This window comes from Chlorocebus sabaeus, chromosome 12, assembly GCF_047675955.1.
Source record: "Chlorocebus sabaeus isolate Y175 chromosome 12, mChlSab1.0.hap1, whole genome shotgun sequence".
Taxonomy (NCBI): domain Eukaryota; kingdom Metazoa; phylum Chordata; class Mammalia; order Primates; family Cercopithecidae; genus Chlorocebus; species Chlorocebus sabaeus.
The window spans coordinates 24,119,341-24,143,858 of NC_132915.1; the positions used below are offsets into that span (position 1 = coordinate 24,119,341).

Here is a 24,518-nt window from a genome sequence, read left to right on the forward strand (position 1 = left end):
ATATCTTCTAAAGAATGTAGAAGAATTAAAACAGTTAATTTGATATAGTTTTCAATTGTGTAAACATTTTTTTCAAAAACAATTGTTTTTTCTTTAAAAGATGAAAGCATAAACTTCACTGAGAGAGACTCTGATGACAGGTCAAGCAATATAAAAGGAAATTATATAGATCCAGTATAATTTGTGTTCAAATATAGTTTCTCCCTGCACATATCCAGTTGTGTCTGTCAGATACAAACTGTTATTGCTATCATTAGGCAACAAGTAAATCCCTGATAAATGAGCATGCCAGAGGGTGCCCCTTCAGTCATCTTTGGCACAGCCCTGCCATTAATCTAAGGAAAACTTTTTCTGTGATCTTGGAGCCTTACTCATATTTTGTGACCTTGAGCTACAGGCTCCGACATTGCACTAAGACCAAGGATTTGAGGGTTTCCTCACTGACTTTGACTTCAGGCTGACACACCGTTGCAAATTATTTCACCTGCCACCATGTAAGTTCCTTTTCTGTTACAAGCACACTCTCCTATACACAGAAATGTAAACACACCCAAATTATTCTCAGAAGTAAAAAAATATATGGAAAGAAAATAGAAAGAAAAAATTCTTTGGGAATAGATGTCACATGAAACAACTTTTTTCAGTTACTTCTGTGCTTTTGCTCATTGGTATGAGAGATGGTGGTGTGGAGGTAGACTACTTCTAACATTCTGATTCGAGATCTGCTTGTTAAAATAATAATAATAAAAAGAGCTTACTCATGGATTTCTTGTTTATCCTCAAAATTACCAGTTCATTATTTAAAAGAAGTACATCCTAATTTTTTAGTAGAAATTGACTGAGAAAAAACGTTGTCCATCAGTGGACATTATTATCTATACATTACTTATCTGATAAAAAAAAAAAATTAAGCCGGGAGGATTACGTCCCTGCAGCCCTGACCTTGGCAACTCCTCTTTTCCATGTCCCCTCTCTTCCCTATCAGGGAATCACCACCTATTTCTATGGGAGTTGTACCATGGAAGATGGCAAACTGGCCCAAGACTTTCTGGACTCACTTCAGTGCCTACAACACCCGGCTCTTCAAAGAGGTCGACAGAGAAGTGAAGCCCCACTACGAGGTGCGGCTGGCTTCCGTGCTCGGCACAGAGCCTTCCCTGGACCCCGACGTGACTTCCAAGCTGAAGAGCTATGAATTCCGGAAAGTCCTTTCCAGGTGACCCGGGGGAACTACGTGCCCATCCTCCAGAAGGTGGTGGAGCAGCTGGAGAAAGCCGAGGAGTATGCAGCCAACAGCCACCAGGAATAGATGCTGGCCCAGTACATAGAGAGCTTCACCCAGGACTCCACAGAGGCCCACAAGAGGGGCTCCCGCTTCTGGATCCAGGACGAAAGCCCCATCGTGGAGAGTTATATCGGGTTCATCCAGAGCTACTGTGACTCCTTTCGTTCCCGAGGAGAATTTGAAGGCTTCGTAGCTGTGGTGAATAAGGCCATGAATGCCAAGTTTGAGCGGCTGGTGGCGAGGGCAGAGCAGCTGCTGAAGGAGTTGCCCTGGCCCCCAGCCTTTGAGAAAGATAAGTTCCTCACCCCCGACTTCACCTCCCTGGATGTTCTCACCTTCGCTGGCTCTGGCATCCCTGCCGGCATCAACATCTCCAACTACAATGACCTGAGGCAGAAGGAAGGCTTTAAGAACGTGTCACTGGGGAAAGTGCTGGCTGTGGCCCGCGCCATGCAGTGGGAGACACTCACCGTTCTGGAGGAGAATGACAAGGACCTGTACATCCTCTGGAAGGGGCCGTCCTTCGATGTGCAGTTGGACCTGCATGAGCTGCTGGGCTATGGCAGCGGCAAGCTCTTCGTGCAGGATGAAAAAGGAGCATTCAACTTTGACCAGGAGACAGTGATCAATCCAGAGATGGGAGAGCAGATTCAGAGCTGGTATGGAGCGGGAAGACCTGGGACTGCAAGTTCAGCACCATCGCCTCCAGCTACGAAGAGTGCCGGGCTGAGAGCGTGGGCCTCTACCTCTGTCTCCACCCGCAAGTGCTGGAGACCTTTGGCTTTGAGGGGGCTCATGCGGAGGAGGTGATGTGCCTGTACTGGGTCAACATGGCTCAGGCTGGGCTGTTCGCTCTGGAGTTCTACACACGTGAGGCCTCCAACTGGCGGCAGGCCCATTTGCAGGCCCGGATTGTGATCCTGAGAGTCTTACTGGCGGCTGGCGAGGGACTTGGTACCATCACTCCCACCGCAGGCTCCGACGGTTCCCGGATGTCCGGGTCTGTCTCCACCGCAGCAAAATCCAGTCTGTGGGCCAGCCTGCCCTAGAGCGCTTCCTGGGGAGACTTCAGGTGCTGAAGTCCACAGGGATGCAGCTGGAGGATGCGCTCTGTACGAGAGGTATGTGGCTATCACTGATGTGCCCGCCTCAGGGCACAATATTGTAGATGTGGTTAACGTTTATAATTAGTTGCCTTTGAGTAAAGGAGATTACTGTGGACAACATGAGTTGGTTTTGTTCAATCAGCTGAATGTATTGAGAACAAAAAGCTGAGATGTCTTAGAGAAGAAAAAAATTCTACTTCAAGACTGAAGCTTCAACTTCTGCCTGACTTTCCAGCTCACCAAACTACCTATGGGTTTCAGGTTTAGAAACCCATACCATTTTTTGAGCTAATCCTTAAGGTAAATCTCGTGTATGTTCTATTGTCTCTGGAGAACATTGGCTGATAAACTCCCCTTGTGCATGGGAGAGACTTGCATCTTAATTCTGACTGATAGAATATGGGAAAGGTGATAGCATGTCACTCCTGTGACTGCATTGTATTTTATAAGATCCTGTCATAGCAGACTAGAAACAAAGTCTTCCCTTGTGGGCTTAATGAATTTATGGTTATGTTGAAGAGGCCTACACAACAAGTAATTTCAGTGGAGTCTATTAATCATGGGCAATTCTGGGAACCGAGAGTGGCCGTCATATGGCAACCAGTAAAGACAGGGCCCTAAATTGCATCATCATACCTTCTACTAATAACCCAAATGAGGGAGGAAGTTCATTCTTCCTTAGTTGAGTCTTCAGATGAGCATACATGTTGGCTCTCATTTTGACTGCAACCTTGTGAGACCCTGAGAAGATGACCAAGCTAAGCTGTGCCTTGACTCCTGACCCATGGAAACCAGGAGATAATGCTATCAGCTGCTAAGTTTGAGACAATTTGTTATGCAGCAATAAAAAAAAATTAATCCGCCTTCCAACGCAGAAGAGATATTTTTATGAATAGAATCTATTAGTGTTAATCAGTTTTGATACTTTTTTAACAAAGAAACCCCTTTTTATAATATATAATAATATTAACATAGGACTTTAATTTAGTTTTCAAATGCCATAAAAATATGTGTGTATGCTGTGCTATAAAAGAGGGTGATAAGAGAGATACGGAGATAGGAAGATGTAGCAAGAAAGATGCAGATGGAGGATGCAGAAAGAGGAAAGGATAATTAGTAAATGTGAAATTAATCATGTCAGACTAAAGAAATGACTTTATATACTACAACTCAGACCAAAATGGCATTTAATTGACATAGATTCTGTAAAATATTCTGTTGAGAAATGTTATTACTTTAGCAAATGAGCCAAAATATGTTGTCCAGAAAAGTAAAATTTTCAAAAATTAACAACAAAAACATGTAAATGTGCTGAGTGCAGTGGCTCACGCCTGCAATCCCAGCACTTAGGGTGACCAAGAAAGGTGGATTGCTTGAGCCCAGGAGTCTGAGACCAGCCTGGGCAACACAGTGAAATTCCATCTCTAAAAACAAAAACTCCAAAAATTACCAAGGCATCGTGGCACACTTCTGTAATCCCAGACACCAGGAAGGCTGAGGATCACCTGAGCTTGGGACGTCAAGGCTGCAGTGAGCTGTGATCTTGCACTGTTATCTAGCCTGGGTGATGGAGTAAAAGACTGTCTCAAAAAAAAAAAAAAAAGTAAAGGAAGAAGGAAAATATACACCTCAGCTTTTTGGAAAAGATTTATATGTACTTTAAAAAAAAATTCATTGAATTTTGTTTTTCATTTAGAACTATATATAATCATAAGTAAGCAAAACAATCCAGTGTCAAATAGACTTATTAAAGAATCTTACTTTATTTTATTTTTAAGAATTTTTTCTTAGGGATGGGGTGATATAGTTTGGATATGTGTTCTCACTCAAATCTCATGCTGAATTTTAATCTCCAGTATTGGAGGTTGGGAGTGGTGGGAAATGATGAAATCATCGGTGTGGATTTCTCATAAATAGTTTACCACCATCCTTTTGGTGGTGTTCTTGCGATAGTGGTAACTTATCATGAGGTCTGACTGTTTAAAAGTCTATGGCATCTTGCTGTCTCTGTTGCTCCCCATGTGACATGCCTACTCCCCCTCTGCCTTCCATAATGATCGGAAGCTTCCTGAAACATCCCCAGAAGCAGATACCACTATCCTTCCTGTATAGCATGCAGAACTGCGAGCCAATTAAACCTCTTTTCTTTATAAATTATCCGATACTAGGTATTTCTTTCTAGCAGTGCAAGAATGGCCACTAGAACCTTCTCTGGAAAAATGGTGGATAGGAAGTGGGACTAACTTATAGCTCTCCCTGGGATGGACAGAGCAGCATATGGGGATTCATGTCGTGAACTTTTGTTCCAAGAACTACCACAGGAACATGTCAGAAAAGCCAAGAGAATCACTGAAGGAAGCAGCTTGCCACTGCAGGCTCTGTGAGACCTCTGAAAACCAGTGAGTGTGCAAAGTGTGAGGGGGAATGTTCACCCCCAAGCACACATCCTCACTGGGGAACCTGAATATCCAGATCACAAGAGAAGGATTTGGCCTTGCCTGGAGCTGAGATCAATGTAGAGAGCCAAGTGAACTATGCGGGTAGAGGAAGCACAGGAAGAGCCCTGTGGGCACTCACAATCCCCAGGGAAGCCATTCCTGACTTTGTCTCCCAGCGGTCCTTGGGGAGGGCTTCCAGCCAGTGAAATTGAGGAAAAACCACAGGGAGAAGAAAACTTCCAGCTAAAGTTTGTAACAACTTAGAGCAAACAAGAAGTTTTCTAGACAGAATCCAGGGGAGGAGGTGAACAGGGAGTGCAGATACCAAGCACAGAAACTGCAGCAGGCAGGGAGGCATGAAACCTGAAAGCCCAGCTTGCTTTTTCAGAGGGGAGGCTTGTATCTTGCGGCAAGTTTTCAGCCCTGCTCACTGGCTGCCTGGAAATAAACTAGGTGCTGCTGGGGGGACATGATGGCAGTGAGACTGGCCTTCTGGGCTGCATGGAAGCTGGGTGACGCCTGTAATTGGTGGCTTTTCCCACTCTCCTGGTGACCTGTATGAAGCAGCAGAAGCAACCAAGAGTCCCCTGGGAACACAACTCCCTTGGCCTCAGAACTACACCCCCATCCCCCACAGCATCCACAGCAAGCCCCACCAAAGGAGAGTCTGATCTCAAACTTGCCTAACCCTGCCCCCATCTGATGGTCTTTCTCTACTCACCCTAGTAGCTGGAAATAAAGGACATAATCTCTTGGGAGCTCTATGGCACTGGCCACTGCCTGAGAAACCAGCATACGTATCCAGGTGATCCTAGGGCAAGCTTGTGTCCTCTCTACATGACCACAGCTGATGTTCTCTTGAAAGCACCACCTCCTGGCTGGAGGCCAACAAACACAAAACTAGCTCACTAAGCAAACATAAAGCCAAGGACCTCCACAGAGTCCATTTCACTCCCCTGCTACCTCAACTGGAGCAGGTACTGGTATCCATGGCTGAGAGACCTGAAGAAATATCACATCACAGGACTCTTTGCAGACACTCCCCAGTACCAACCAGAAGTCCTTTAGCCTGACTGAGTGGCTAGACCCAGAAGAGAAATAATGATCACTGCAGTTCAGATTTTAGGAAACTCCATCCCTAGGGGAAGGGGGAGAGCATTACAAAAAGGGAATACCCCATGTGACAAAAGAATCTGAACAATAGCTCTTGAGCCCCAGATCTTCTCTCTGACATACTCTACCCACCTGAGAAGGAACCAGAAAAGCAATTATAGTAATATGACAAAACAAGGTTATATAACACATAGAAAAGATCACACTAGCTCACCAGCAATGGATTCAAACCAAGAACTCCTCCCTGAATTTTCAGAAAAAGAATTCAGAAGATCTATTAAACTACTCAAAAAGCACCAGAGGAAGGTAAATACCAACTTAAAGAAATAAAAAAAATACAGGATATGGACCAAAAAAAAAAAAACTCCAGAGAAATACATAGCATAAATAAAAAACAATCACAGCTTCTAGAAATGAAGGACACACATTAGAGAATTGCAAAATACTCTGGAATGTCTCAGCAATGGAAATGAATAACTAGGAGAAAGAACTTCAGAGCTTGAAGACAAAGCTTTTTGATTAACTGAATCCAACAAAGACAAAATAAAAAGAACCCAATCTGACAAAGACAAAGAAAAAATGAACAAAATCTCCAACAAGTTTGGGATTATGTTAAATGACCAAACCTAAGAATAATTGGTGCTCCGGAGGAAAAAGAGAAATCTAAAAGTCTGGAAAACATCCTTGAGGGAATAATTGCGGAAAACTTCCTTGGCCTTGCTAGAGATGTAGATATCCAAATACAAAAAGCTCAAAGTGCCCAGGCAATTCATTGCAAAATGATTATCATCTAGGCACATAATCACCAGGTTATCTAAATGCAAGATGAAGGAAAAAATCGTAAGAGCTCTGTAACCTTTAAAAGAAATCAAGTAACCTTTAAAAGAAAACCTACCGTATTAACAGTAGATTTTTCAGAAGAAACTCTGCAAGCTAGAAGGGATTGTGGTCCTGTCCTAGCCTCCTTAAAAAAAGAATTATCAGCCAAGAATTTTGTATCCAATCAAATTAAGCTTCACAATGAGGAAAAATACAGTCTTTTTCAAATAAACAAATGCTGAGAAAATTTGCTACTAGCAACACAGCACTACAAAAACTGCTAAAAGGAGCTCTAAATGTTGAAACAAATCCTAAAAGTATAGCAAAATAGAATCTCCTTAAGGCATAAATCTCACAGAACTTATAAAACAATAACACAATGAAAAAAAAATAAGGTATTCAGGCAACAACTAGCACAATGAATAGAATAGTACCTCAATTCTCAATACCAATGCTGAATGTAAATGACCTAAATGCTCCACTTAAAAAATATAGAATGGCAGAATGAATAGCGATTCACTAGCCAAATATCTGCTGCATTTCTGAGACTCATCGAACACATAAATACTCACATAAACTTAAAGGGGTGGAAAAAGATATTCCATGCAAATGGACATCAAAAGAGAGCAGGAGTAGTCATTCTTATATCAAACAAAAGATACTTTAAAGCAAAAACAGTTAAAAAAAGACATTATATAATGAATAAAGAACTAGTCCAACAGCAAAACATCATAATCCTAAATATACATGCACCTAATCCTGTAGCCCCCAAATTTATAAAACAGTTACTACTAGACCTAAGAAATTAGATAGCAGCAACACAATAATAGCAGGGAATTTGAATACTCCATTGACAGTACTAGACAGGTTATCAAGACAGAAAGTCAACAAAGAAACAATGGTTTAAAGTATATACTAGAACAAATGGACTTAACAAATATTTACAGAACATTCTACCCAACAACTGCAGAATATACATTTTATTTACCAACACATGGAACATTATCCAAGCTAGACCATATGGTAGGCCACAGAACAAGTCTCAAGAAATTTAAGAAAATCAAAATTATATCAAGTACTCTCTCAGACCACAGTGGAATAAAATTGTAAATCAACTCCAAAAGGAACCATCAAGCCCATGCAAATACATGGAAATTAAATAACCTGGTCTTAAATGATTGTTGAGTCAACAATGAAATCAAGGTGGAAATTTAAAAATTCTTTGAACTGGATGATAATAGTGACACAACCCATCAAATCTTCTGAGATACAGCAAAAGCAGTGCTAAGAGAAAAGTTTATAGCATTACACTACCTACATCAAAAAGTCTGAAAGAGCACAAATAGACAATCAACTTCACACCTCAAGGAAGAGAGAAAGAACAAATAAAACCTAAACTCAACAGAAGAAAATAAATAACAAAGATTAGAGAAGAACTAAATGAAATTGAAACAAACAAAAAAATACAGAAGATAAATGAAACAAAAAGCTGGTTCTTTGAAAAGATAAACAAAATCGATAGATCATTAGCAAGATTAACCAAGGAAAAAAAGATCCAAACAACCTCAATCAGAAATGAAATGGGAGCTATTACAACTGATACCACAGAAATACAGAGGATCTTCAAGGCTACTATGGACACCTTTACACACCCAAGCTAGAAAACCTAGAGGAGATGGCTAAATTCCTGGAACTATACAACCCTCTTGGATTAAACTAGGAAGAAACAGAAACTGAACAGATCAATAACAAGCAGCAAAATTAAAATGGTAATTTTAAAATTGCCAATAAAAAAAGGTCCAGGATCAGACAGATTCACAGCTGAATTCTATCAGACATTCAAAGAAGAATTGGTACCAATCCTGTAGACACTATTCAAAAGATAGAGAAAGAGGAAATCTTCCCTAAACCATTCTATAAAGCTAGTATCACCCTAATACCAAAAACCAGGAGCAGACGCAACCAAAAAAAAAAAAAAAGGAAAGAAAGAAAGTAGGAAAAGAAAACTACAGACCAATATCTATGATGAACATAGGTGCAAAAATCCTCAACGAAATACTAGTGACCCAAATTCAACAGCATATCAAAAAGATAATCCACCATGATCAAGTGGGTTTCATACCAGGAATGCAGGGAGGGTTTAACATATGTAAGTCAATACACGTGATACAGTTCATAAAGAGAATTAAAAACAAAAATCACATGATCATCTCACTAGATGCAGAAAAAGCAACACTTGACAAACTCCAGGATCCTTTTATGATTAAAACCGTCAGAAAAATTGGCATAAAAGAGACATTCCTTAAGGTAATAAAAGCTATCTATGACAAACCCACAGCCAACATTATACTGAACAAGGAAAAGTTGAAAGTGTTCCCCCTGAAAAGTGGAACGATAAAAGGATGCCCACTTCTATTCAATGTAGTACTGGAAGTCCTAGCTAGTGCTATCAGACAAGGGAAAGAAATTAAGGGCATTCAAATCAGTAAAGAGGAAATCAAATTGTTGCTGTTTGCTGATGATATGATTGTATACCTAGAAAACAGTAAAGACTACTCCAAAAAGCTCCTAGAACTGATAAATGAATTAAGCAAAGTTTCAGATAAAAAATTAATGTACACAAATCAGTAGTTTTCCTGTAAACCAACAGTGACAAAGCTGAAAGTCAAATCAAGAACTCAACCCCACTTCATAAAAGCTGCAAAAAATAAAATACTTAGGAATATACCTAACCAAGGAGCTGAAAGACCTCTACAAGTAAAACTACAAAACACTGCTGAAAGAAATCACAGATGACATAAACAAATGAAAACACACCCCATGCTCATGGATGCATAGGATCAATATTGTGAAGATGACCATACTGCCAAAAGCAATCTACAAATTCAATGCAATTCCCATCAAAATGCCACCATCAGCCTTCACAAAACTAGAAAAAACAATCCTAAAATTCATCTGGAACCAAAAAATAGCCTGCATAGCCAAAGCAAGAGTAACCAAAAATAACAAATCTGGAGGCATCCCATTACCTGATTTCAAAGTATTCTATAAGGTCACAGTCACCAAAACAGCATGGTGCTGGTATAAAAATAGTCACATAGACCAATGAAATCGAATAAAGAACTCAGAAATAAACCCAAATGCTTACAGCCAACTGATCTTTGACAAAGCAAACAAAAACATAAAGTGGGGAAAAAAACACCTTATTCAACAAATGGTGATGGAATAATTGGCAAGCCACATGTAGGAGAATGAAACTAGATCCTCATTTCTCACCTTATACAAAAATCAACTCAAGATGGATCAGGGACTTAAATCTAAGAAATGAAGCTATAAAAATTCTAGAAGATAACATCTAGAAAAACCCTTCTAGACATTGGCTTAGGCAAGGATTTTATGACTAAGAACTCTAAAGAAAATGCAATGAAAACAAAGATCAATAGGTGGGACTTAATTAAACTAAAGAGCTTTTGCAGGGCAAAAGGAACAGTCAGCAGAGTAAACAGGCAACCCACAGAGTGGGAGATAACCTTCACAACCTATACATCTGACAAAGACTAAAATCCAGAATCTACAACAAACTTAGGCTGAGGCAAAGTCTTCATGCCCAAGAACCTAAAAACAAATTCAACAAAACAAAGATAAATAGACAGGACTTAATTAAACTAAAAAGCTTCTGTATAACTAAAGAAATAATTAGTAAACAGATAACCCACAAAGTAGGAGAAAATCTTTATGAACTATGCATCTGACAAAGGTCTAATATCCAGAATCTATAGGAAATTCAAACAAATCAGCAAAAAAAAAAAATTCCATAAAATATTGGACTAAGGACATGAAGAGACAATTCTCAAAAGAAGATGTACAAATTGCCAACAAACATATGAAAAAATGCTCCACATCACTAATTATCAGGGAAATGCAAATCAAAACCATAATGTGATACCACCCTACTCCCTCAAGAATGGCCACAATAAAAAAATAATAGATGTTAGCATGGATGTGGTGAAATGGGAATACTTTTACATTGCTGGTGGGAATGTAAACCAGTACAAACACTATGGAAAACAGTGTGGAAATTCCTTAAAGAATTATCAAATAAAAATAGATATACCATTTGATACAGCAATCTCACTCTTGGGTATCTACCCAGAGGAAAAGAAGTCATACAAAAAAGACACTTGCATATGCGTGTTTATAGCAGCACAATTCACAATTACAAAAATATTGAATCAACCCAAATGCCCATCAATGTGCAGATAGAGAGAAAAAATGTGGCATATATATACCATGGAATACTACTCAGACATTAAAAAAAAATGAAATAATGCAACCTGCATGGAATTGGAGACCATTATTCTAAGTGAAATCACTCAGGAATGGAAAACCAAACTTTGTATGTTCTCACTCGTAAGTAGGAGCTAAGCTATGTGGATGCAAAGGCATTATTATGATACTTTGGACTTTGGGGACTTGTGGTAAAAGGTGGGAAGGGTTTGAGGGATATAAGACTACACATTGGGTACAGTGTACACTGCATGGGTGAGGGGTGCACCAAATTTTCAGAAATTGCCACTAAAGAACCTATCCAGGTAACCAAACACCACCTGTTTCCCAAAAGCCTATTGAAATAAAAATGAAAATAAAAAGAGGAATGAGAATTCGAACTAACAAAATAAAAAGAGAGAGTGTGAAACTTAAAAAATAAAAAAAGAATGGTCTAATACAATGGGGCCTCACTATATTGCCCAGGCTGGTCTTGAACTCCTGGTCTTAAGCAATTCTCCTGCAGTGGCCTCCCAAAATGCTAGGATTACAGGTATAAGCCACCACTCCTGGTCAAGAATTCTATTTTAAATCATCATAAAACAGTACATGCACTTGGTAATTTCTGACATGCACTTGGGTAGGAAATTCAAAAATATAAAGAAAGTGACAGAATTGAAAGAAAAGACCTCCTTCTCCCAAAATCTTTCCCAAAGGTCAGGCCAGGGCAATAAACAATCTTTTTTGAGCATCTAAATAGTGATCCAGGGCCATAGGGAATAACACCACAGGAGAAAGAAAATATATTCCAGAGTATACCATAGAGCAAATATATGCTTATATATATCGCCATGATTAATTCCATGTATTAACCCTGTGGATTTTTGACGTGACAGACTCCATAATTGTGACTCAACTTCTTTAAATTCTTTCTCTCACATTCTCTCTCTCTATATATACACACACACACACAATTATATAGGATTCTATGTGTGTATACATATAAAATTATATGTATCATATGTAATTGCACATATATATGTGTTTATATGTACAATATACATATATGTGTAATTATATATAATATACACATATAGAATCCTATATAATTATCCATATATAATCTATCTACCTGTAAAGAAAGAGTGGGAGAGACAGACTTTGTGCATACATCTCTCTTTCTCTCTCTCTCACACACACACACACACATACACACACAAACACAAACAATATTGGCTCTGTTCCTTTGGACAGTGTTGACTAATACAATGTGTATAAAATTACATCTATTTACATAAATGACATTGTAATATGTAAGACATTAACAGTATCGCATGTCTTCTTATTTACTAATGATAGTGTAGACATTTTTATGTTCATAATGTACAAATACCCCTTATTCTCTTGACAGACATTCAATGACTGTCATATATACAAACCATGATTACTCAGGAGCATGAATTAAAATCATTTGTTTGCTTCTGAAGTATATGTAGATTCTATTCATCAGCTATTTCCACCACACTGCTGTTGAGAAAATATCTCATAATTCAGTGGGTTACATAAGCATTATTCCCATGTTCATGGAACCAGTGGCTGTGCCTCAGGCTTTGTGTTGTCTAGCTTAAATCCAGATTGTAGGAACAGATCAGGTCTCTCTCCATTTATGTTTGTTTTGAAACCCTGGCTGAAAAGGCCAAAGTTATGTTTGAGCATGCTCTTCTCATAGAGGATCACAGGCTTAAAGGACACAACGTTTAAGCACATTTAAGACCTCTGTTCTTCACATATAGTCTACTGATCAATACAAATCAGATGTCTAAGGGTAACATCAAGAGAGCAAAAATATACGCTCTTCCCATAACAGTATACAGGTTGAGTATCCCTTATCCGAAAGCTTGGGACCAAAAGTGTTTCAAATTTCAGCTTTTTTTTTTTTCTCCAGATTTTGAAATCTTTGCATATACACAGTGAAATATCTTGGAGATGGGATGGGACCCAAGTCTAAACAAAAACATATATTTATGTTTCATATATACCTTATATACATAGCCTAAATATTATTTTATACAATATTTCAAATAATTTTGTGCAAGAAAAAACTTTGTGTACATTGAACCATCAGGAAGCAAAGGTGTCACTATTTTAGACACCCCTGTGGACAATCTGGTTGCTTGACATCAATGTCATTCCTGATGCTGAATGTATATGCTACAATAAGCAATCATTTTCTTATACTTAGTTACATATAAGTACTTAACATTAAAAAATACAACATTCCATTGATACAGTGAAAACTTAATGTGTTCAGAGTAACTAAGCAGCACAGTAGCATTATCAGAATACTTGTATCAATTGTTAATTTTAAATGTTTCTTCCAGATTAATCTGCCTCATTAATAATAGTTTTTGTCTTAGAACTCTGTTTGATTTTACAAACTATAATGGTTTCTTTTTCTGTTATGAATACATGCTGTTCTACTCCTTCAACATGTGCATCACATTTTCACCATGTCATCTATAGGCGCTTTTTCTGCAGTGTTAACAATGTCATCTTCATCATCATTATTTTCAACATCACCTTGATTCAGAACTAATTTAACTATTTTACCATTGGCCAATGAAAGAACAACTGGAGCATCATTATCGATGTTAAAAAATGTCTTCCATACCCACTTCTTTCAGCTTACAGATGGACTCTGAAGGTATATATATATATTTTCTCATGTGATACACCCAGTCTTTCAAAGTCACCACCCTGTGCATCATCACTATTGAACATGCTCGCAGGCCATAGGTTGTGCCAGGCGTGGGCAACTTTAGTCACTGTGTTCCAAGCGTTGACAACAGCATATATACAGCATCCTTCATGCTAAACTCCTTTTGAAAACTTTCCACACCCACGCCTCTGTTCATTCCTGCTAGCATGCTTTTCAACAAAGTGTTTTTATATTTATTCTTCATTAATTTAAGGATATCCTGATCACAAGGCTAAATTAATGAAGTAATATTTGAAAGAAAGTGTGTGGCATAAACATTATTTTTGATGAGAATTTCAGCTGGAGGATGACCAAAACAACTGTCAAAGAATAACAAAATCTTTCAGTTGTGATTTAGTTCAGCTTCTCTGTGATGAGCATGAGCCACCGGTACAAAATACTTGAAAAACAACGAGAAAGGATACCCTGGTGATCCATGCCATTTTACTGCATAATAATGGACTGGTAAGAAATCTACTCCTAGAAAACAGTGAGGGTGCAAACTTTTACCTATCACAGCAAGTTTACGCTTATGTCAGCTTGTACCTGCTGTATTAGCATATCCAGCACAGTTATCTTCTCCTTGGCATCTTTAATTCCTGTAGGGGCTGTCTTACCAGCTGTAGTCAATGTCTTTCTGGGGCAATAACACCAAAACAATCATGTTTTAATCCACATTATAGACTTGTTCTGGTGCCAGATTTTATTGATGATGACCTTGACAAACTTGTTTTCTATTGTTTCCTGATCAGCAATTCTTTATTAACACAAATTTTAAAAATGTAATGCCATGTATTTTCTTAAATTTCTTCCACTAACCTCAAATATTCACAGTTCCCTTCCATTTTCAGTTCATTTTAACATAACTCTGTTTTATAATCAGCATACCCTTAAGTGGGATGTGTTCACTGCAATGTTGAGGAATCCTCTCTTTCAATACGCAACCAAGACCTTCATTTTTAGATTTATACCGAGTTTTTATATTTTTGTAAATTTCTGTTGATCACCGTCAGCACAGGACATCAGGAGTTTATCTTTTTGTTTCTTCATGTCACATATGATGGTCATTCTAACACCATACTCTTCTGTAAGATGTTTCACACTTACATTGCTATCCAGTTTCTCCAACAGTTTAACTCTCCATGCTAGAGATAAATGTAAATACTTTCTCTTTTTCTTATTATTGTTCTCCACAGGAGTATCTGCAGGTTTTTTTTGGCATTTTCAAAATCTTTACAACACAGAGCAGAGAATAAACAACAACAACAAATCACACTGAGGAATACACATAAGTCTTGGGCATCATGGGGAAACCTGACACTGGCATATTTGGTGTGCACATAAGCCATTGTATTACCTTTTGTAGGCCTGCTTGTGTGTGGAAATTTGGGCATGCCTGGAAAATATATCTCATAAACGAAGGGGGCTCAAGGGTCTTTCTTCCCTTGGGGGATGCTGAAAAAACTGTTGTGTACCTGTGTTTTGACTGAGACACTTCACATGAGATCAGTTGTAGAATTTTCCACTTGTGGTGTCAATATCATTGCTCAAAAAATGTTTTGGATTTGGAGAACTCAGGATTTCAAATTTGGGGGTTAGGGTTGCTCAGCCTGTACTTCAAGACCACTTGGAAGAAGGAAGACTTGAAAACTGAGAACAATTAGTTAAGCTCCTACATCTATGGTCACAACTGCTGGAATTAAGAAGAGTCATAGATTGATTTCTATTGAGTAATACAATATTTGAATATTTTTCAAGTATTTTGTACCAGTGAAATAGATTAATTTCAAACTAGGAAAGAATATTGTATGTTATTTCTTTTTGAATTTTTAAATTATTTTAGAAAAAAATAAAAGTTAATATTTCTATATGAAAGCTAGCTGAAAGTAATATTGGAGTTGAAGCAAAAATAGCTAATTTTAAATGTCATGTGCACCTCATACTTATACTGACCCTCACCAATTAATGTCCTTAGTCATTTCTTTAATTATTAAAAAAATACAAAATACAATGGCTGTTAAAGGGCATTTTAAAAACTTTTAATGATATAGGGTTATGCTTTGTTATATTAACATTGGTTTTATTCAGCCTGAATTAAATTTTTATTTATCTCCTAATTTTCCAGAAGTAATCAAGCTTTGTGTTCTTTTTCACATGCTTGATTTTAAATCCAGGAATTGACTTCAGAAATTTATGACCATTTTTTTTTTTCTTGAAAAAGTGGCTAGTGCCAAGAAAAAGGGCAGTATAAACATAAAAAATATTAATCCTTTTAAATTCCTATGCTCTGACAAAATTAAAGGGAGACCACAGTAATTCAGAGTCTGAAATCAGTGCACGACACCTCTAGGGAGATTGAGTTCAGGCACTCGGGGCTCTCAGCCTTAACAAAAACCTCATGGCTAAGTGAGGCACAGAAGCAATGGAATTATTCATCTTCAGAGACCACTAAGGTTTGGACAACAGGCATAATAGTAGAGATTTGAGAGCTTCACCAAATGTTCTACTCTGCTTAAAGCCCTTGGATTTTTGCACAACCAAGGATGTGGGAGTGAATCCTAATAAAGGCTGAGATTAAAATCTTGGTCAGCTCAGTAAGATGTAAACTCAAACGTGGATGCCGTTTAATTTTTGGAAGATAACATTTACTTTACAATGGAGTTTAGGTACAAAATTTACACTTGTTTTATGAGGAAATATTGAATATTACAGGAATTTCAAGAATATTTACTCAAAACCCGCATTGCCCAGCTTCACCAGGGTCAACAAGATATTACCTTGACTATCACCAAGAACATAGTCTTAATATTTGTATAGGTACAGAAGGTTGACCTAATCATTGCTCAGAACTGGTATCAGCAATTTTTAAATTTTCAGTGAAACCTATAACGTTTGACATAACCAGTGACTTATCTCTTTAGAGTAGAAAAACTCTAAAGCTAAACAGAACCATAGGCAGAATTTGCTGCATGACTACAGAATGAAGCAGGAAAAGTTACAATAGGAATCTGATGTTTAATGGCATCAGTCTTGTTAGCACAATAACGGATTTGTCTTCCAGTATCTGGATTTTTGTTTCCTATTTAAAGGTATGCTTTACCCTGTGAGGCTCCTGGTGGTACCCTGGCCTTAAGCTCTTTTTTTTTTTTCTAATGTCCACTTTTGATCCTCATCTTCTTGTTTACTTCTGACCCTCATCCTTTCAGACATTCTTATTGATTCATATTAATCAATCATTTTACAACTAATACTAATTACTTTGCAGCCATTCTGCCTCTTCAAAATGATTTTGCACATCTCTGCTCCAAAATACTGGTTTCATGGCTTAATTTTAAGGAGATAACTTTACTTCCTCTATGTCCGGGGTTATCATGAATGCCTGACTGTTGCCACTAAGTTAACAAATACACATGTCATCTCAAAATTAGTTTATAAAATCCTTTTAATCATTTGTGTCTAGTCTCATTTTGCCAAATATGTAATATATTAGGATGGTCAAGGATTATGCATTTAAAAGCCCAAAATGTGGAATTAAACATCATTATACAATGTCTCTTTCTTTGAATATTAGACAGAGTAACACAATTTCTAATGAGTTTAGTAGGTTTTTCAGCTTTTCATTGTCAGTTTTAAACCTTCATTATGATTTAACTAATCCAATGAGAGTTGAAAGTTTGGATATGGTACGCTTAAAGTTTCAAAATGGCTAACATGGAATAATTCAATTTCAGTGATGCTCTCTGGGTTTCAACTCTCCCAGAGCAAAGTAGAAACCAGATGTTTTTCTGGGAGGACTGAAGATTTTACCTCTTTTGTGACCATCTCCCAGGAAATGTCTAGTCCAGAAGATCTTTGCATTGCAAACACTTGCCTTGGTCTGCAAAAAGTTATAGTGTCTTTATCACCAAGATCTGTATTCTTATGCTGTTTAGACTAAGTATAAGGTTTTATGGATATCACTTATGTCATCTCTTTCTCCAAATACTATTGTGTAAAAGATGAAAATAGTTTTCAAAAAACATGATTTTAAAATTAGAGAATTATAGCTAGGATTAAAAAACTAAAATAATCTTAGATAATTAGGAATTGCATAGCTCGAAGAATGCAGTTTAAGATGGTGACATTTCAAAGTAAAATAAAAATTGAGTTAAAAAAATAGAATAAGTTTCAAATTTGTAAATGAACATCTTCCAAGATATAAATTTACTACATGTTGAAACTAGAACTACCATATCATGGATAAAGTTCTACATGCAGCACTCTTATCACTGTATTATCTTTCATTTCTTTTTTTCTTTGTTTTTTGTTTTGTTTTGTTTTGTTTTTTGAGATGGAGTCTTGCTCTGTCGCCAGGCTGGAGTGCAGTGGCACGATCTCGGCTCACTGCAACCCCCCACCTCCTGAGTTCAAGCAATTCTCGTGTTTCAGCCTCCCGAGTAGCTGGGATTACAGGCACACACCACCACACCCAGCTAATTTTTGTATTTTTAGTAGAGATGGGGTTTCACCATGTTGGCCAGGATGGTCTCAATCTCCTGACCTTGTGATCTTCCCACCTTGGCCTCCCAAAGTGCTGGGATTACAGGCACGAGCCACCGTGCTTGGCCAGTATTATCTTTCTTACCAAGAGATTCCATTTTTATATTTGAATTTCAGAGTCAAAAGGACTGTTATGTATGAAATCCAGTTTCTCCAGTGTTCTGAAATCCATTTGTTATAAAAGGCAATACAATACTGAGAATTATAATATAAATGCTGTAGTCTCCTTATCTTGGGTATGAGATGGTGCCCTTGAGTTCCCTATGGTACAGCTTTGTGATGACGGCAAAGTGAAGCAGACCAAGTCACCTTCCCTGAAAATCCTAAACCTGGCCACCCCAGGATTCTAGTTCTGTATCTCTCTATAGGCAGTGTCAATGGTACTTGTGTATTCAGAGTAGAGAAGAGGTTTAGTAAGTCTAAGTTTTCAAGTGTAAGGTTAGATGTAGAAGAGATTTTTTTTTCCAAGTGATTTTGGGAGGTGCTGCCTATCAGGTAGCAAAATTAGTCAATAAAAAGTCAAAGTCACAAGTGGGAAAGCAATGATGTGCACCTAATTAGAAAAACAAAGAATAGATTTAAAGGAAATAAATGGTAATAGAGTTTGTGGATAAGACATGAGAGAATAGCCAACTTGCAGAATGGAGTTTGTTTTGATGATTTAGAAATTCATTGGCAAGATTTATCTGCTGATCAACAGTGGTGAAAGGTGGACAGTACTGCTTACAAGAGCTGTATCAAAAAAAAACCAAAAATAGGCTCTTTATCCTGTTTCGTCGTTTTTGAGATCTATCTCAAACCTAAATAGCTTTAAAAAAATGAAGACTTTTAAAAATCTATTTCCAAGATACCATCTGTGTCACATGGTGCCTGGGATGTAAGAGTTATCCATTAAACGTTTACTGTGTAAATTTTTACTAAAGTGTTAATGATTCATAACTAAATTCCTGAGAGATTTCTACAATTAAAAGAATACAGAATATGAAAGAGATCTGAAGTTTTCAAATTCTATGAGTATGCATTGTTCTCACGGTAAAATCTCAGACATTCAGAAGCAGATAGTCAGTATATACTTTGAGCTGGAAGATCATGAATTTACCTCTTTAGCTAAAACATAAGTGGTAAGTCACTGCACTGACTTCATCCAGCCAATATTATTTTCTGTCAGAAGATAACATATATTGCAAATAGGAACTCTGGATCAATCTGATTGCTTGTGATTTCAGACAGGTATTATAATTTTCATCTATACAGACAGATAAATAATACATTGATACTCAAATTTAAAGGTATGCTCCTTCCACTACACCATGTTACTCTCTTAATCTCAAGGGAAAGAAAGGGGAAGGGATATAGAGTATTTTTATCAGAAGCAGCAGATTCTCTTTAACATTCTGAGAGCAGTCTTTGCATTAGATGCCTTTTACATACACCCAAGAGCCAAGTAATGTGCCCTCAAAGGCATAACTCAGGGAAAGAGAGGTGTACATTTAGCTATTCATGCCAAAAAATGATAGAAGACTAGCAGGCAAAGACAGTCAAATGATAAAAGTCTATGCAAGTTCAATATCTCCATGGCTCTGCAAGATGACAAGATAAAGTCACTAGGTTTTATATTATTAGTCATGAATGATCAGCGTAGTTTTAAGAATACATTTCAACAAAGCAACTTCACTTTTTTTAAAGACACTTTTTTGACACTACCTTAACAAATGGTAGTCTCTGGATATGTACGCATATAAGTTGCATCCCTCTCTATATATAGCTTTCCACACAGTACATGTAGATATACATTTGAATGACTCGTTTGTATTCATTAATGTTGCCTGAACTAGCTTTATCACTCTTTGAACCATGAATCTTAAATGTTAAAGTGCTTATGATTTAGCCAAAATGCATTTTTGAAAACAAATATTACTTATTAAGTCCATTATATTCCACCGAGAAAAATCACCTTTGTTTCCTAAACTATTCATAAAACTGATGAAAAGGCATTTCCCAAATTACAAATAAACAAACAGCTCATTGGAGATAAAACAGAAATTTCTCCAAATTAAGAAACACCAAGAAAAATTCAACTAAAACAATATATAGGTACTGTTTAATTTTAATATGTTGAAATAAAATGGAAACCTCTAATACCATAGAAAATTGCTACTTTTCCTTCCAGTTGCCCTCTAAAACGTCAGCACTGTACAGCCTCCATTATGCATATTCTTCATATGGGTATTGCCATGAATTTGAAAATTCAGCACTTGGTTTAATTATATCATTTAATTATATCAACTCTTGAAAGACTGTTAGAGTACTTTTTAGCATTAAACTTCTTAATTTTAAAATGTACATTTCTCAAAGAATAAATGCCCATCTTGCCTGAGTCTTAGAACAACCTTGTGAAGATGGCAGATAAGAAGCAATATCAGTATTTTAAAGAGGCAAATAAAAACTCAAGGCACAAATCTGTGAAGTGACTTGAAAAAATGAAGTTAAGAATTTGCTTCATATGTTAGTGGATCTATTTTTTTTCCCAAACAGATTGTGCAAATTTGCTTTCCTCAAAATCTTGGGCATTTGTAGATGTCAAAATAATACCTGAGCAATAAAAATAACCTTCAAGCACAGACAGTAAAACCATACCAATCTTCAAATTAATATAAAATAACACTAAGCTCATACAGGTGTAGGGGCCAAAATTACAGCAAACTGTCACACTTTCAAAAACAAATGCTAAAGATGTATGCTTTCTCAGTTCATTGAATGTTCTTTACAGAAAGCCTAAGTTTAGGATATTACTTGGCCCTAAACTGGTAATTATCCACAAAAATATTGATTTATTCTGAGAGTAATAAGAAAATAAAGATCTTAGCTTTCTGCATGTATGCTTGATGCTATAACCATCGGGTTTTTGCCCATCTAATAGTATGAACAATTATTTAAATTATTCATTTACTCTTCTTAATTTGTATCCACCAGGTAACACTGGAGTAGTTATTTATACAGTTTTAATTAATTTGAGACTTTTACTATTTTTGTATTCCCACTTAGGATTCTGGAAAGGTGAGAGAACATTAAAAGTTTATTTCTGTAAATTTCAGATTGATCCCTTGAAAACATACATTCACCAGAGGTCCTAACTAAAATAAATAGGTGGGCGAGTTTAAAAATGAATGTTGATATCTTCAGAGGTACAGAAACCTTGGTAACATATACAATAAAGGGCTTAGAAAATACTAATAAGTCAAACGGCAATAAAATCAATATACGAATGAGTGAAGATATGTGACAAAGATTAGCCTACGTAATACATTATAAGGCTGAAAGAAATTATATTATCTCATGTAAGAATCTCTCAAGCATGCACTTTAACATGAACACCTCCCCATCCGTGCAAACATACCAATATCTAGTGAACAGAATAATTTTTAAAAATAATAAGAAAATAGTAGAATCTGAATACATCAGAAAAATAGGAAAACAACAAAAATATCTGTTTAATTATAATGGACACAAAGAGAACCTCAAGGCTTAACAACAGAAACAGTTCATATGAATTAAGCTATTTATTTAATTGTTTATGTGTTCATTGAGCAGTATTTACTAGCCACTGTATTTCATGCACTCTGCCTACCTGGTGCAAGAATATTAAAATCAATTAGTTATGGCCCTTGACTTGAGAAACCAAGATTCTAGCCAGGGCCCCGTTAAAACAAAACCAAGAACACCTAGTCACAATAAAAGGAGATTTCCTGTTAAAATTACATAGAACCCATAAGGTGGGGGAAAACACATATGAGATGGACACAGGAACATGGGAAAAATTGGCATTAGTAACTTCCTGTAAGAACCACATCAGGGGCTTGCATAAGAAAAAAAAAAAAGAGAGAGGGAGGGAGGGAGGGAGGGAGGAAGTGACGGAAAGATGAAAGAAAGAGAGATAAAGAGAAAGAGAGGAAGCAAGAAAAAGAGAAAGAAAAGAAAGAAAGGGAAGGCAAGGGAAGGCAAGGGAGGGGAGGGGAGGGGAGGGGAAGGAAGGGATGGGGAGGGAAAAATATCATTTTTCTGGTATTAAAGAAGAATAGGAAGGACTGGATGGACTCACTTTGGACTTTCTGTACTGTACTGTACTTGTACTGTTTAATAGCCCCATTTTGTGTTAACATGAGACTGTATTAGTTTGCTCAGATTATCATTTAAAAAATGCCATAAATTGTATGGCTGAAAAATTAGAAGTTTATTGATTCACAATTTTGAAAGCTAGAAGTCTGAAATCACCATGTCATCAGGATTGATTTCTTCTGAAGGCCGTGAGTGAAAAATCTATTCCAGGTCTCTTTTATGGGCTTATAGATGGTCGTCTACTTTCTATGTCTGTCTATTCACATCATCTTTCTTCTATGTGCATCTGTATCTATCTAAGTTGCCCCTTTACATAAGAACAGTAGTTATATTGGATTACAGACCACTCTAATGATCTCATTTTAATTTGATTACCTCAGTAAAGATGCAGACTCCAAATAATGTCACAATCTGAGGGTACTAGGAAATATAAAATCATATTTTGAGGGATACAATGCAACCCATGATAAAAAGTATAGAATAATTGAATTAGACACTGGCCCCCTCGCCACACACACACACACACACGCACACGCACAGTGTATGGATATTGACATAAAAAACTGATACTACTCTTAAGTCAGTTGTGCCAATCATTTTCCTCACCCCCAGGCCAAGAATGTAATCTGTATTAAGATTTACAGATAGGCTAGGGAAGTATTTTCCTGATTAACAGTCATTTAAAAATACAAAAATCATATATTAACCAAAATTATTTGATCTTATGCACCCAATGGTTTTGTGCTCAAGATATTAGATGCAGAGTTGGAGGCCCCAGCAGTAGAAGGGTAGAAGATATTCTCAATTAAGATTATTCCTCAACCTTTTAACTTGACAATATTGCTACTGCCTGATTCTGGTGTTATAATTTATGTTCCCAAGGCTTATTCTATCCCTTTTCATAAACTGAAGAAATAAAGCCTAAGCCTTCATGGGCAGAAATATATGTGTATAAAAGTATAAAATATAGCTTGGTACCTAGGATGTTTCTTTTTGTGTTTCCCTGATTATTTGATATTTGAATAGATAGCTTTAGAAGCTAAATCTGAAGCAAACTCAATTGCATATATCATTAGAGAGAACTGAAGAGCTTAGCCACTTAACTTCCACCTCCTTTGGACTAAATAAGGAAGTCTTTCTGACACTCCAATATATACCGAAGAGCAATCCTTTTTATGGCAAAGCTTTTGAACTTTGTTTGATGCCTGCTTGCCTTTCACATGCTTAATAAATATTCATCAGTCACATCGGCAGGATAGGGAAGCATGCCCCAAGGAACGGTTGAGAATCACTGTATAATATAGTGATAATAATATATCACGTGAATGCAATTATTAACTATCATCTGAATGAGACAAGCACAATAATCAGTATTTCTCTTCTGTTTCTATTTCATTGCTGAAAGTATATGATTATTTAAACCCCATCTGATTCTTGAAAAAATGATTTGAGGTAGCTTATACAATAAATTCAGTCCAGCAATATAAAGGTAGTCTGAAGAAACTGGACTAAAGGTAAGATTAGTAAAATAGTATAAATTTTATAGTGCACTTACTATGTAAAATACATAACAATACATTACACTAAACGAAGATTTAATCCAAACATTCAAGGATGAATTATCATTAGAATATCAAGCAACACATTATTACACTAAACAAAAAATTATCGCTGGGCAAAGAGATCATGTCTGTAATCCCAGCATTTTGGGAGGCCAAGGTGAGTGGATCACTTGAGGTCAGGAGTTTGAGACCAGCCAGTCCAACATGGAAAAACGCTGTCTCTACTAAAAATACAAAAATTATCCAAGAGTGATAGCACATGCCTGTAATCCCAGTTACTTGGGAGGCTGAGGCATGAGAATTTCTTGAACCCAGGAGGTGAAGGCTGCAGTGAGCCAAGATCATGTCACTGCATTCCAACCCGGGTGATAGAGCAAGACTGTCCAAATGAATGAATGAATAAATAAATAAATAAATAAATAAATAAATAAATAAATATTTTTTAGACATGCTAAAAAAGGAAAAAGTCAGTACAGTATGTTGATAGATGTCATAAATGTATTTATGAAGTTCAAT

General features: G+C 36.9%; 1 long non-coding RNA gene and 1 pseudogene across 2 annotated transcripts in view; one reads left to right on the top strand and one right to left on the bottom strand.

Moving 5' to 3' along the window:
• LOC103219590 (uncharacterized) overlaps positions 1 to 24,518 on the bottom strand; it is a 143,506-nt gene that overhangs the window by 111,502 nt on the left and 7,486 nt on the right. The gene's annotated exons all lie outside the window — the stretch shown is intronic.
• On the top strand, positions 842 to 3,242 carry LOC103219894 (dipeptidyl peptidase 3 pseudogene; annotated as a pseudogene).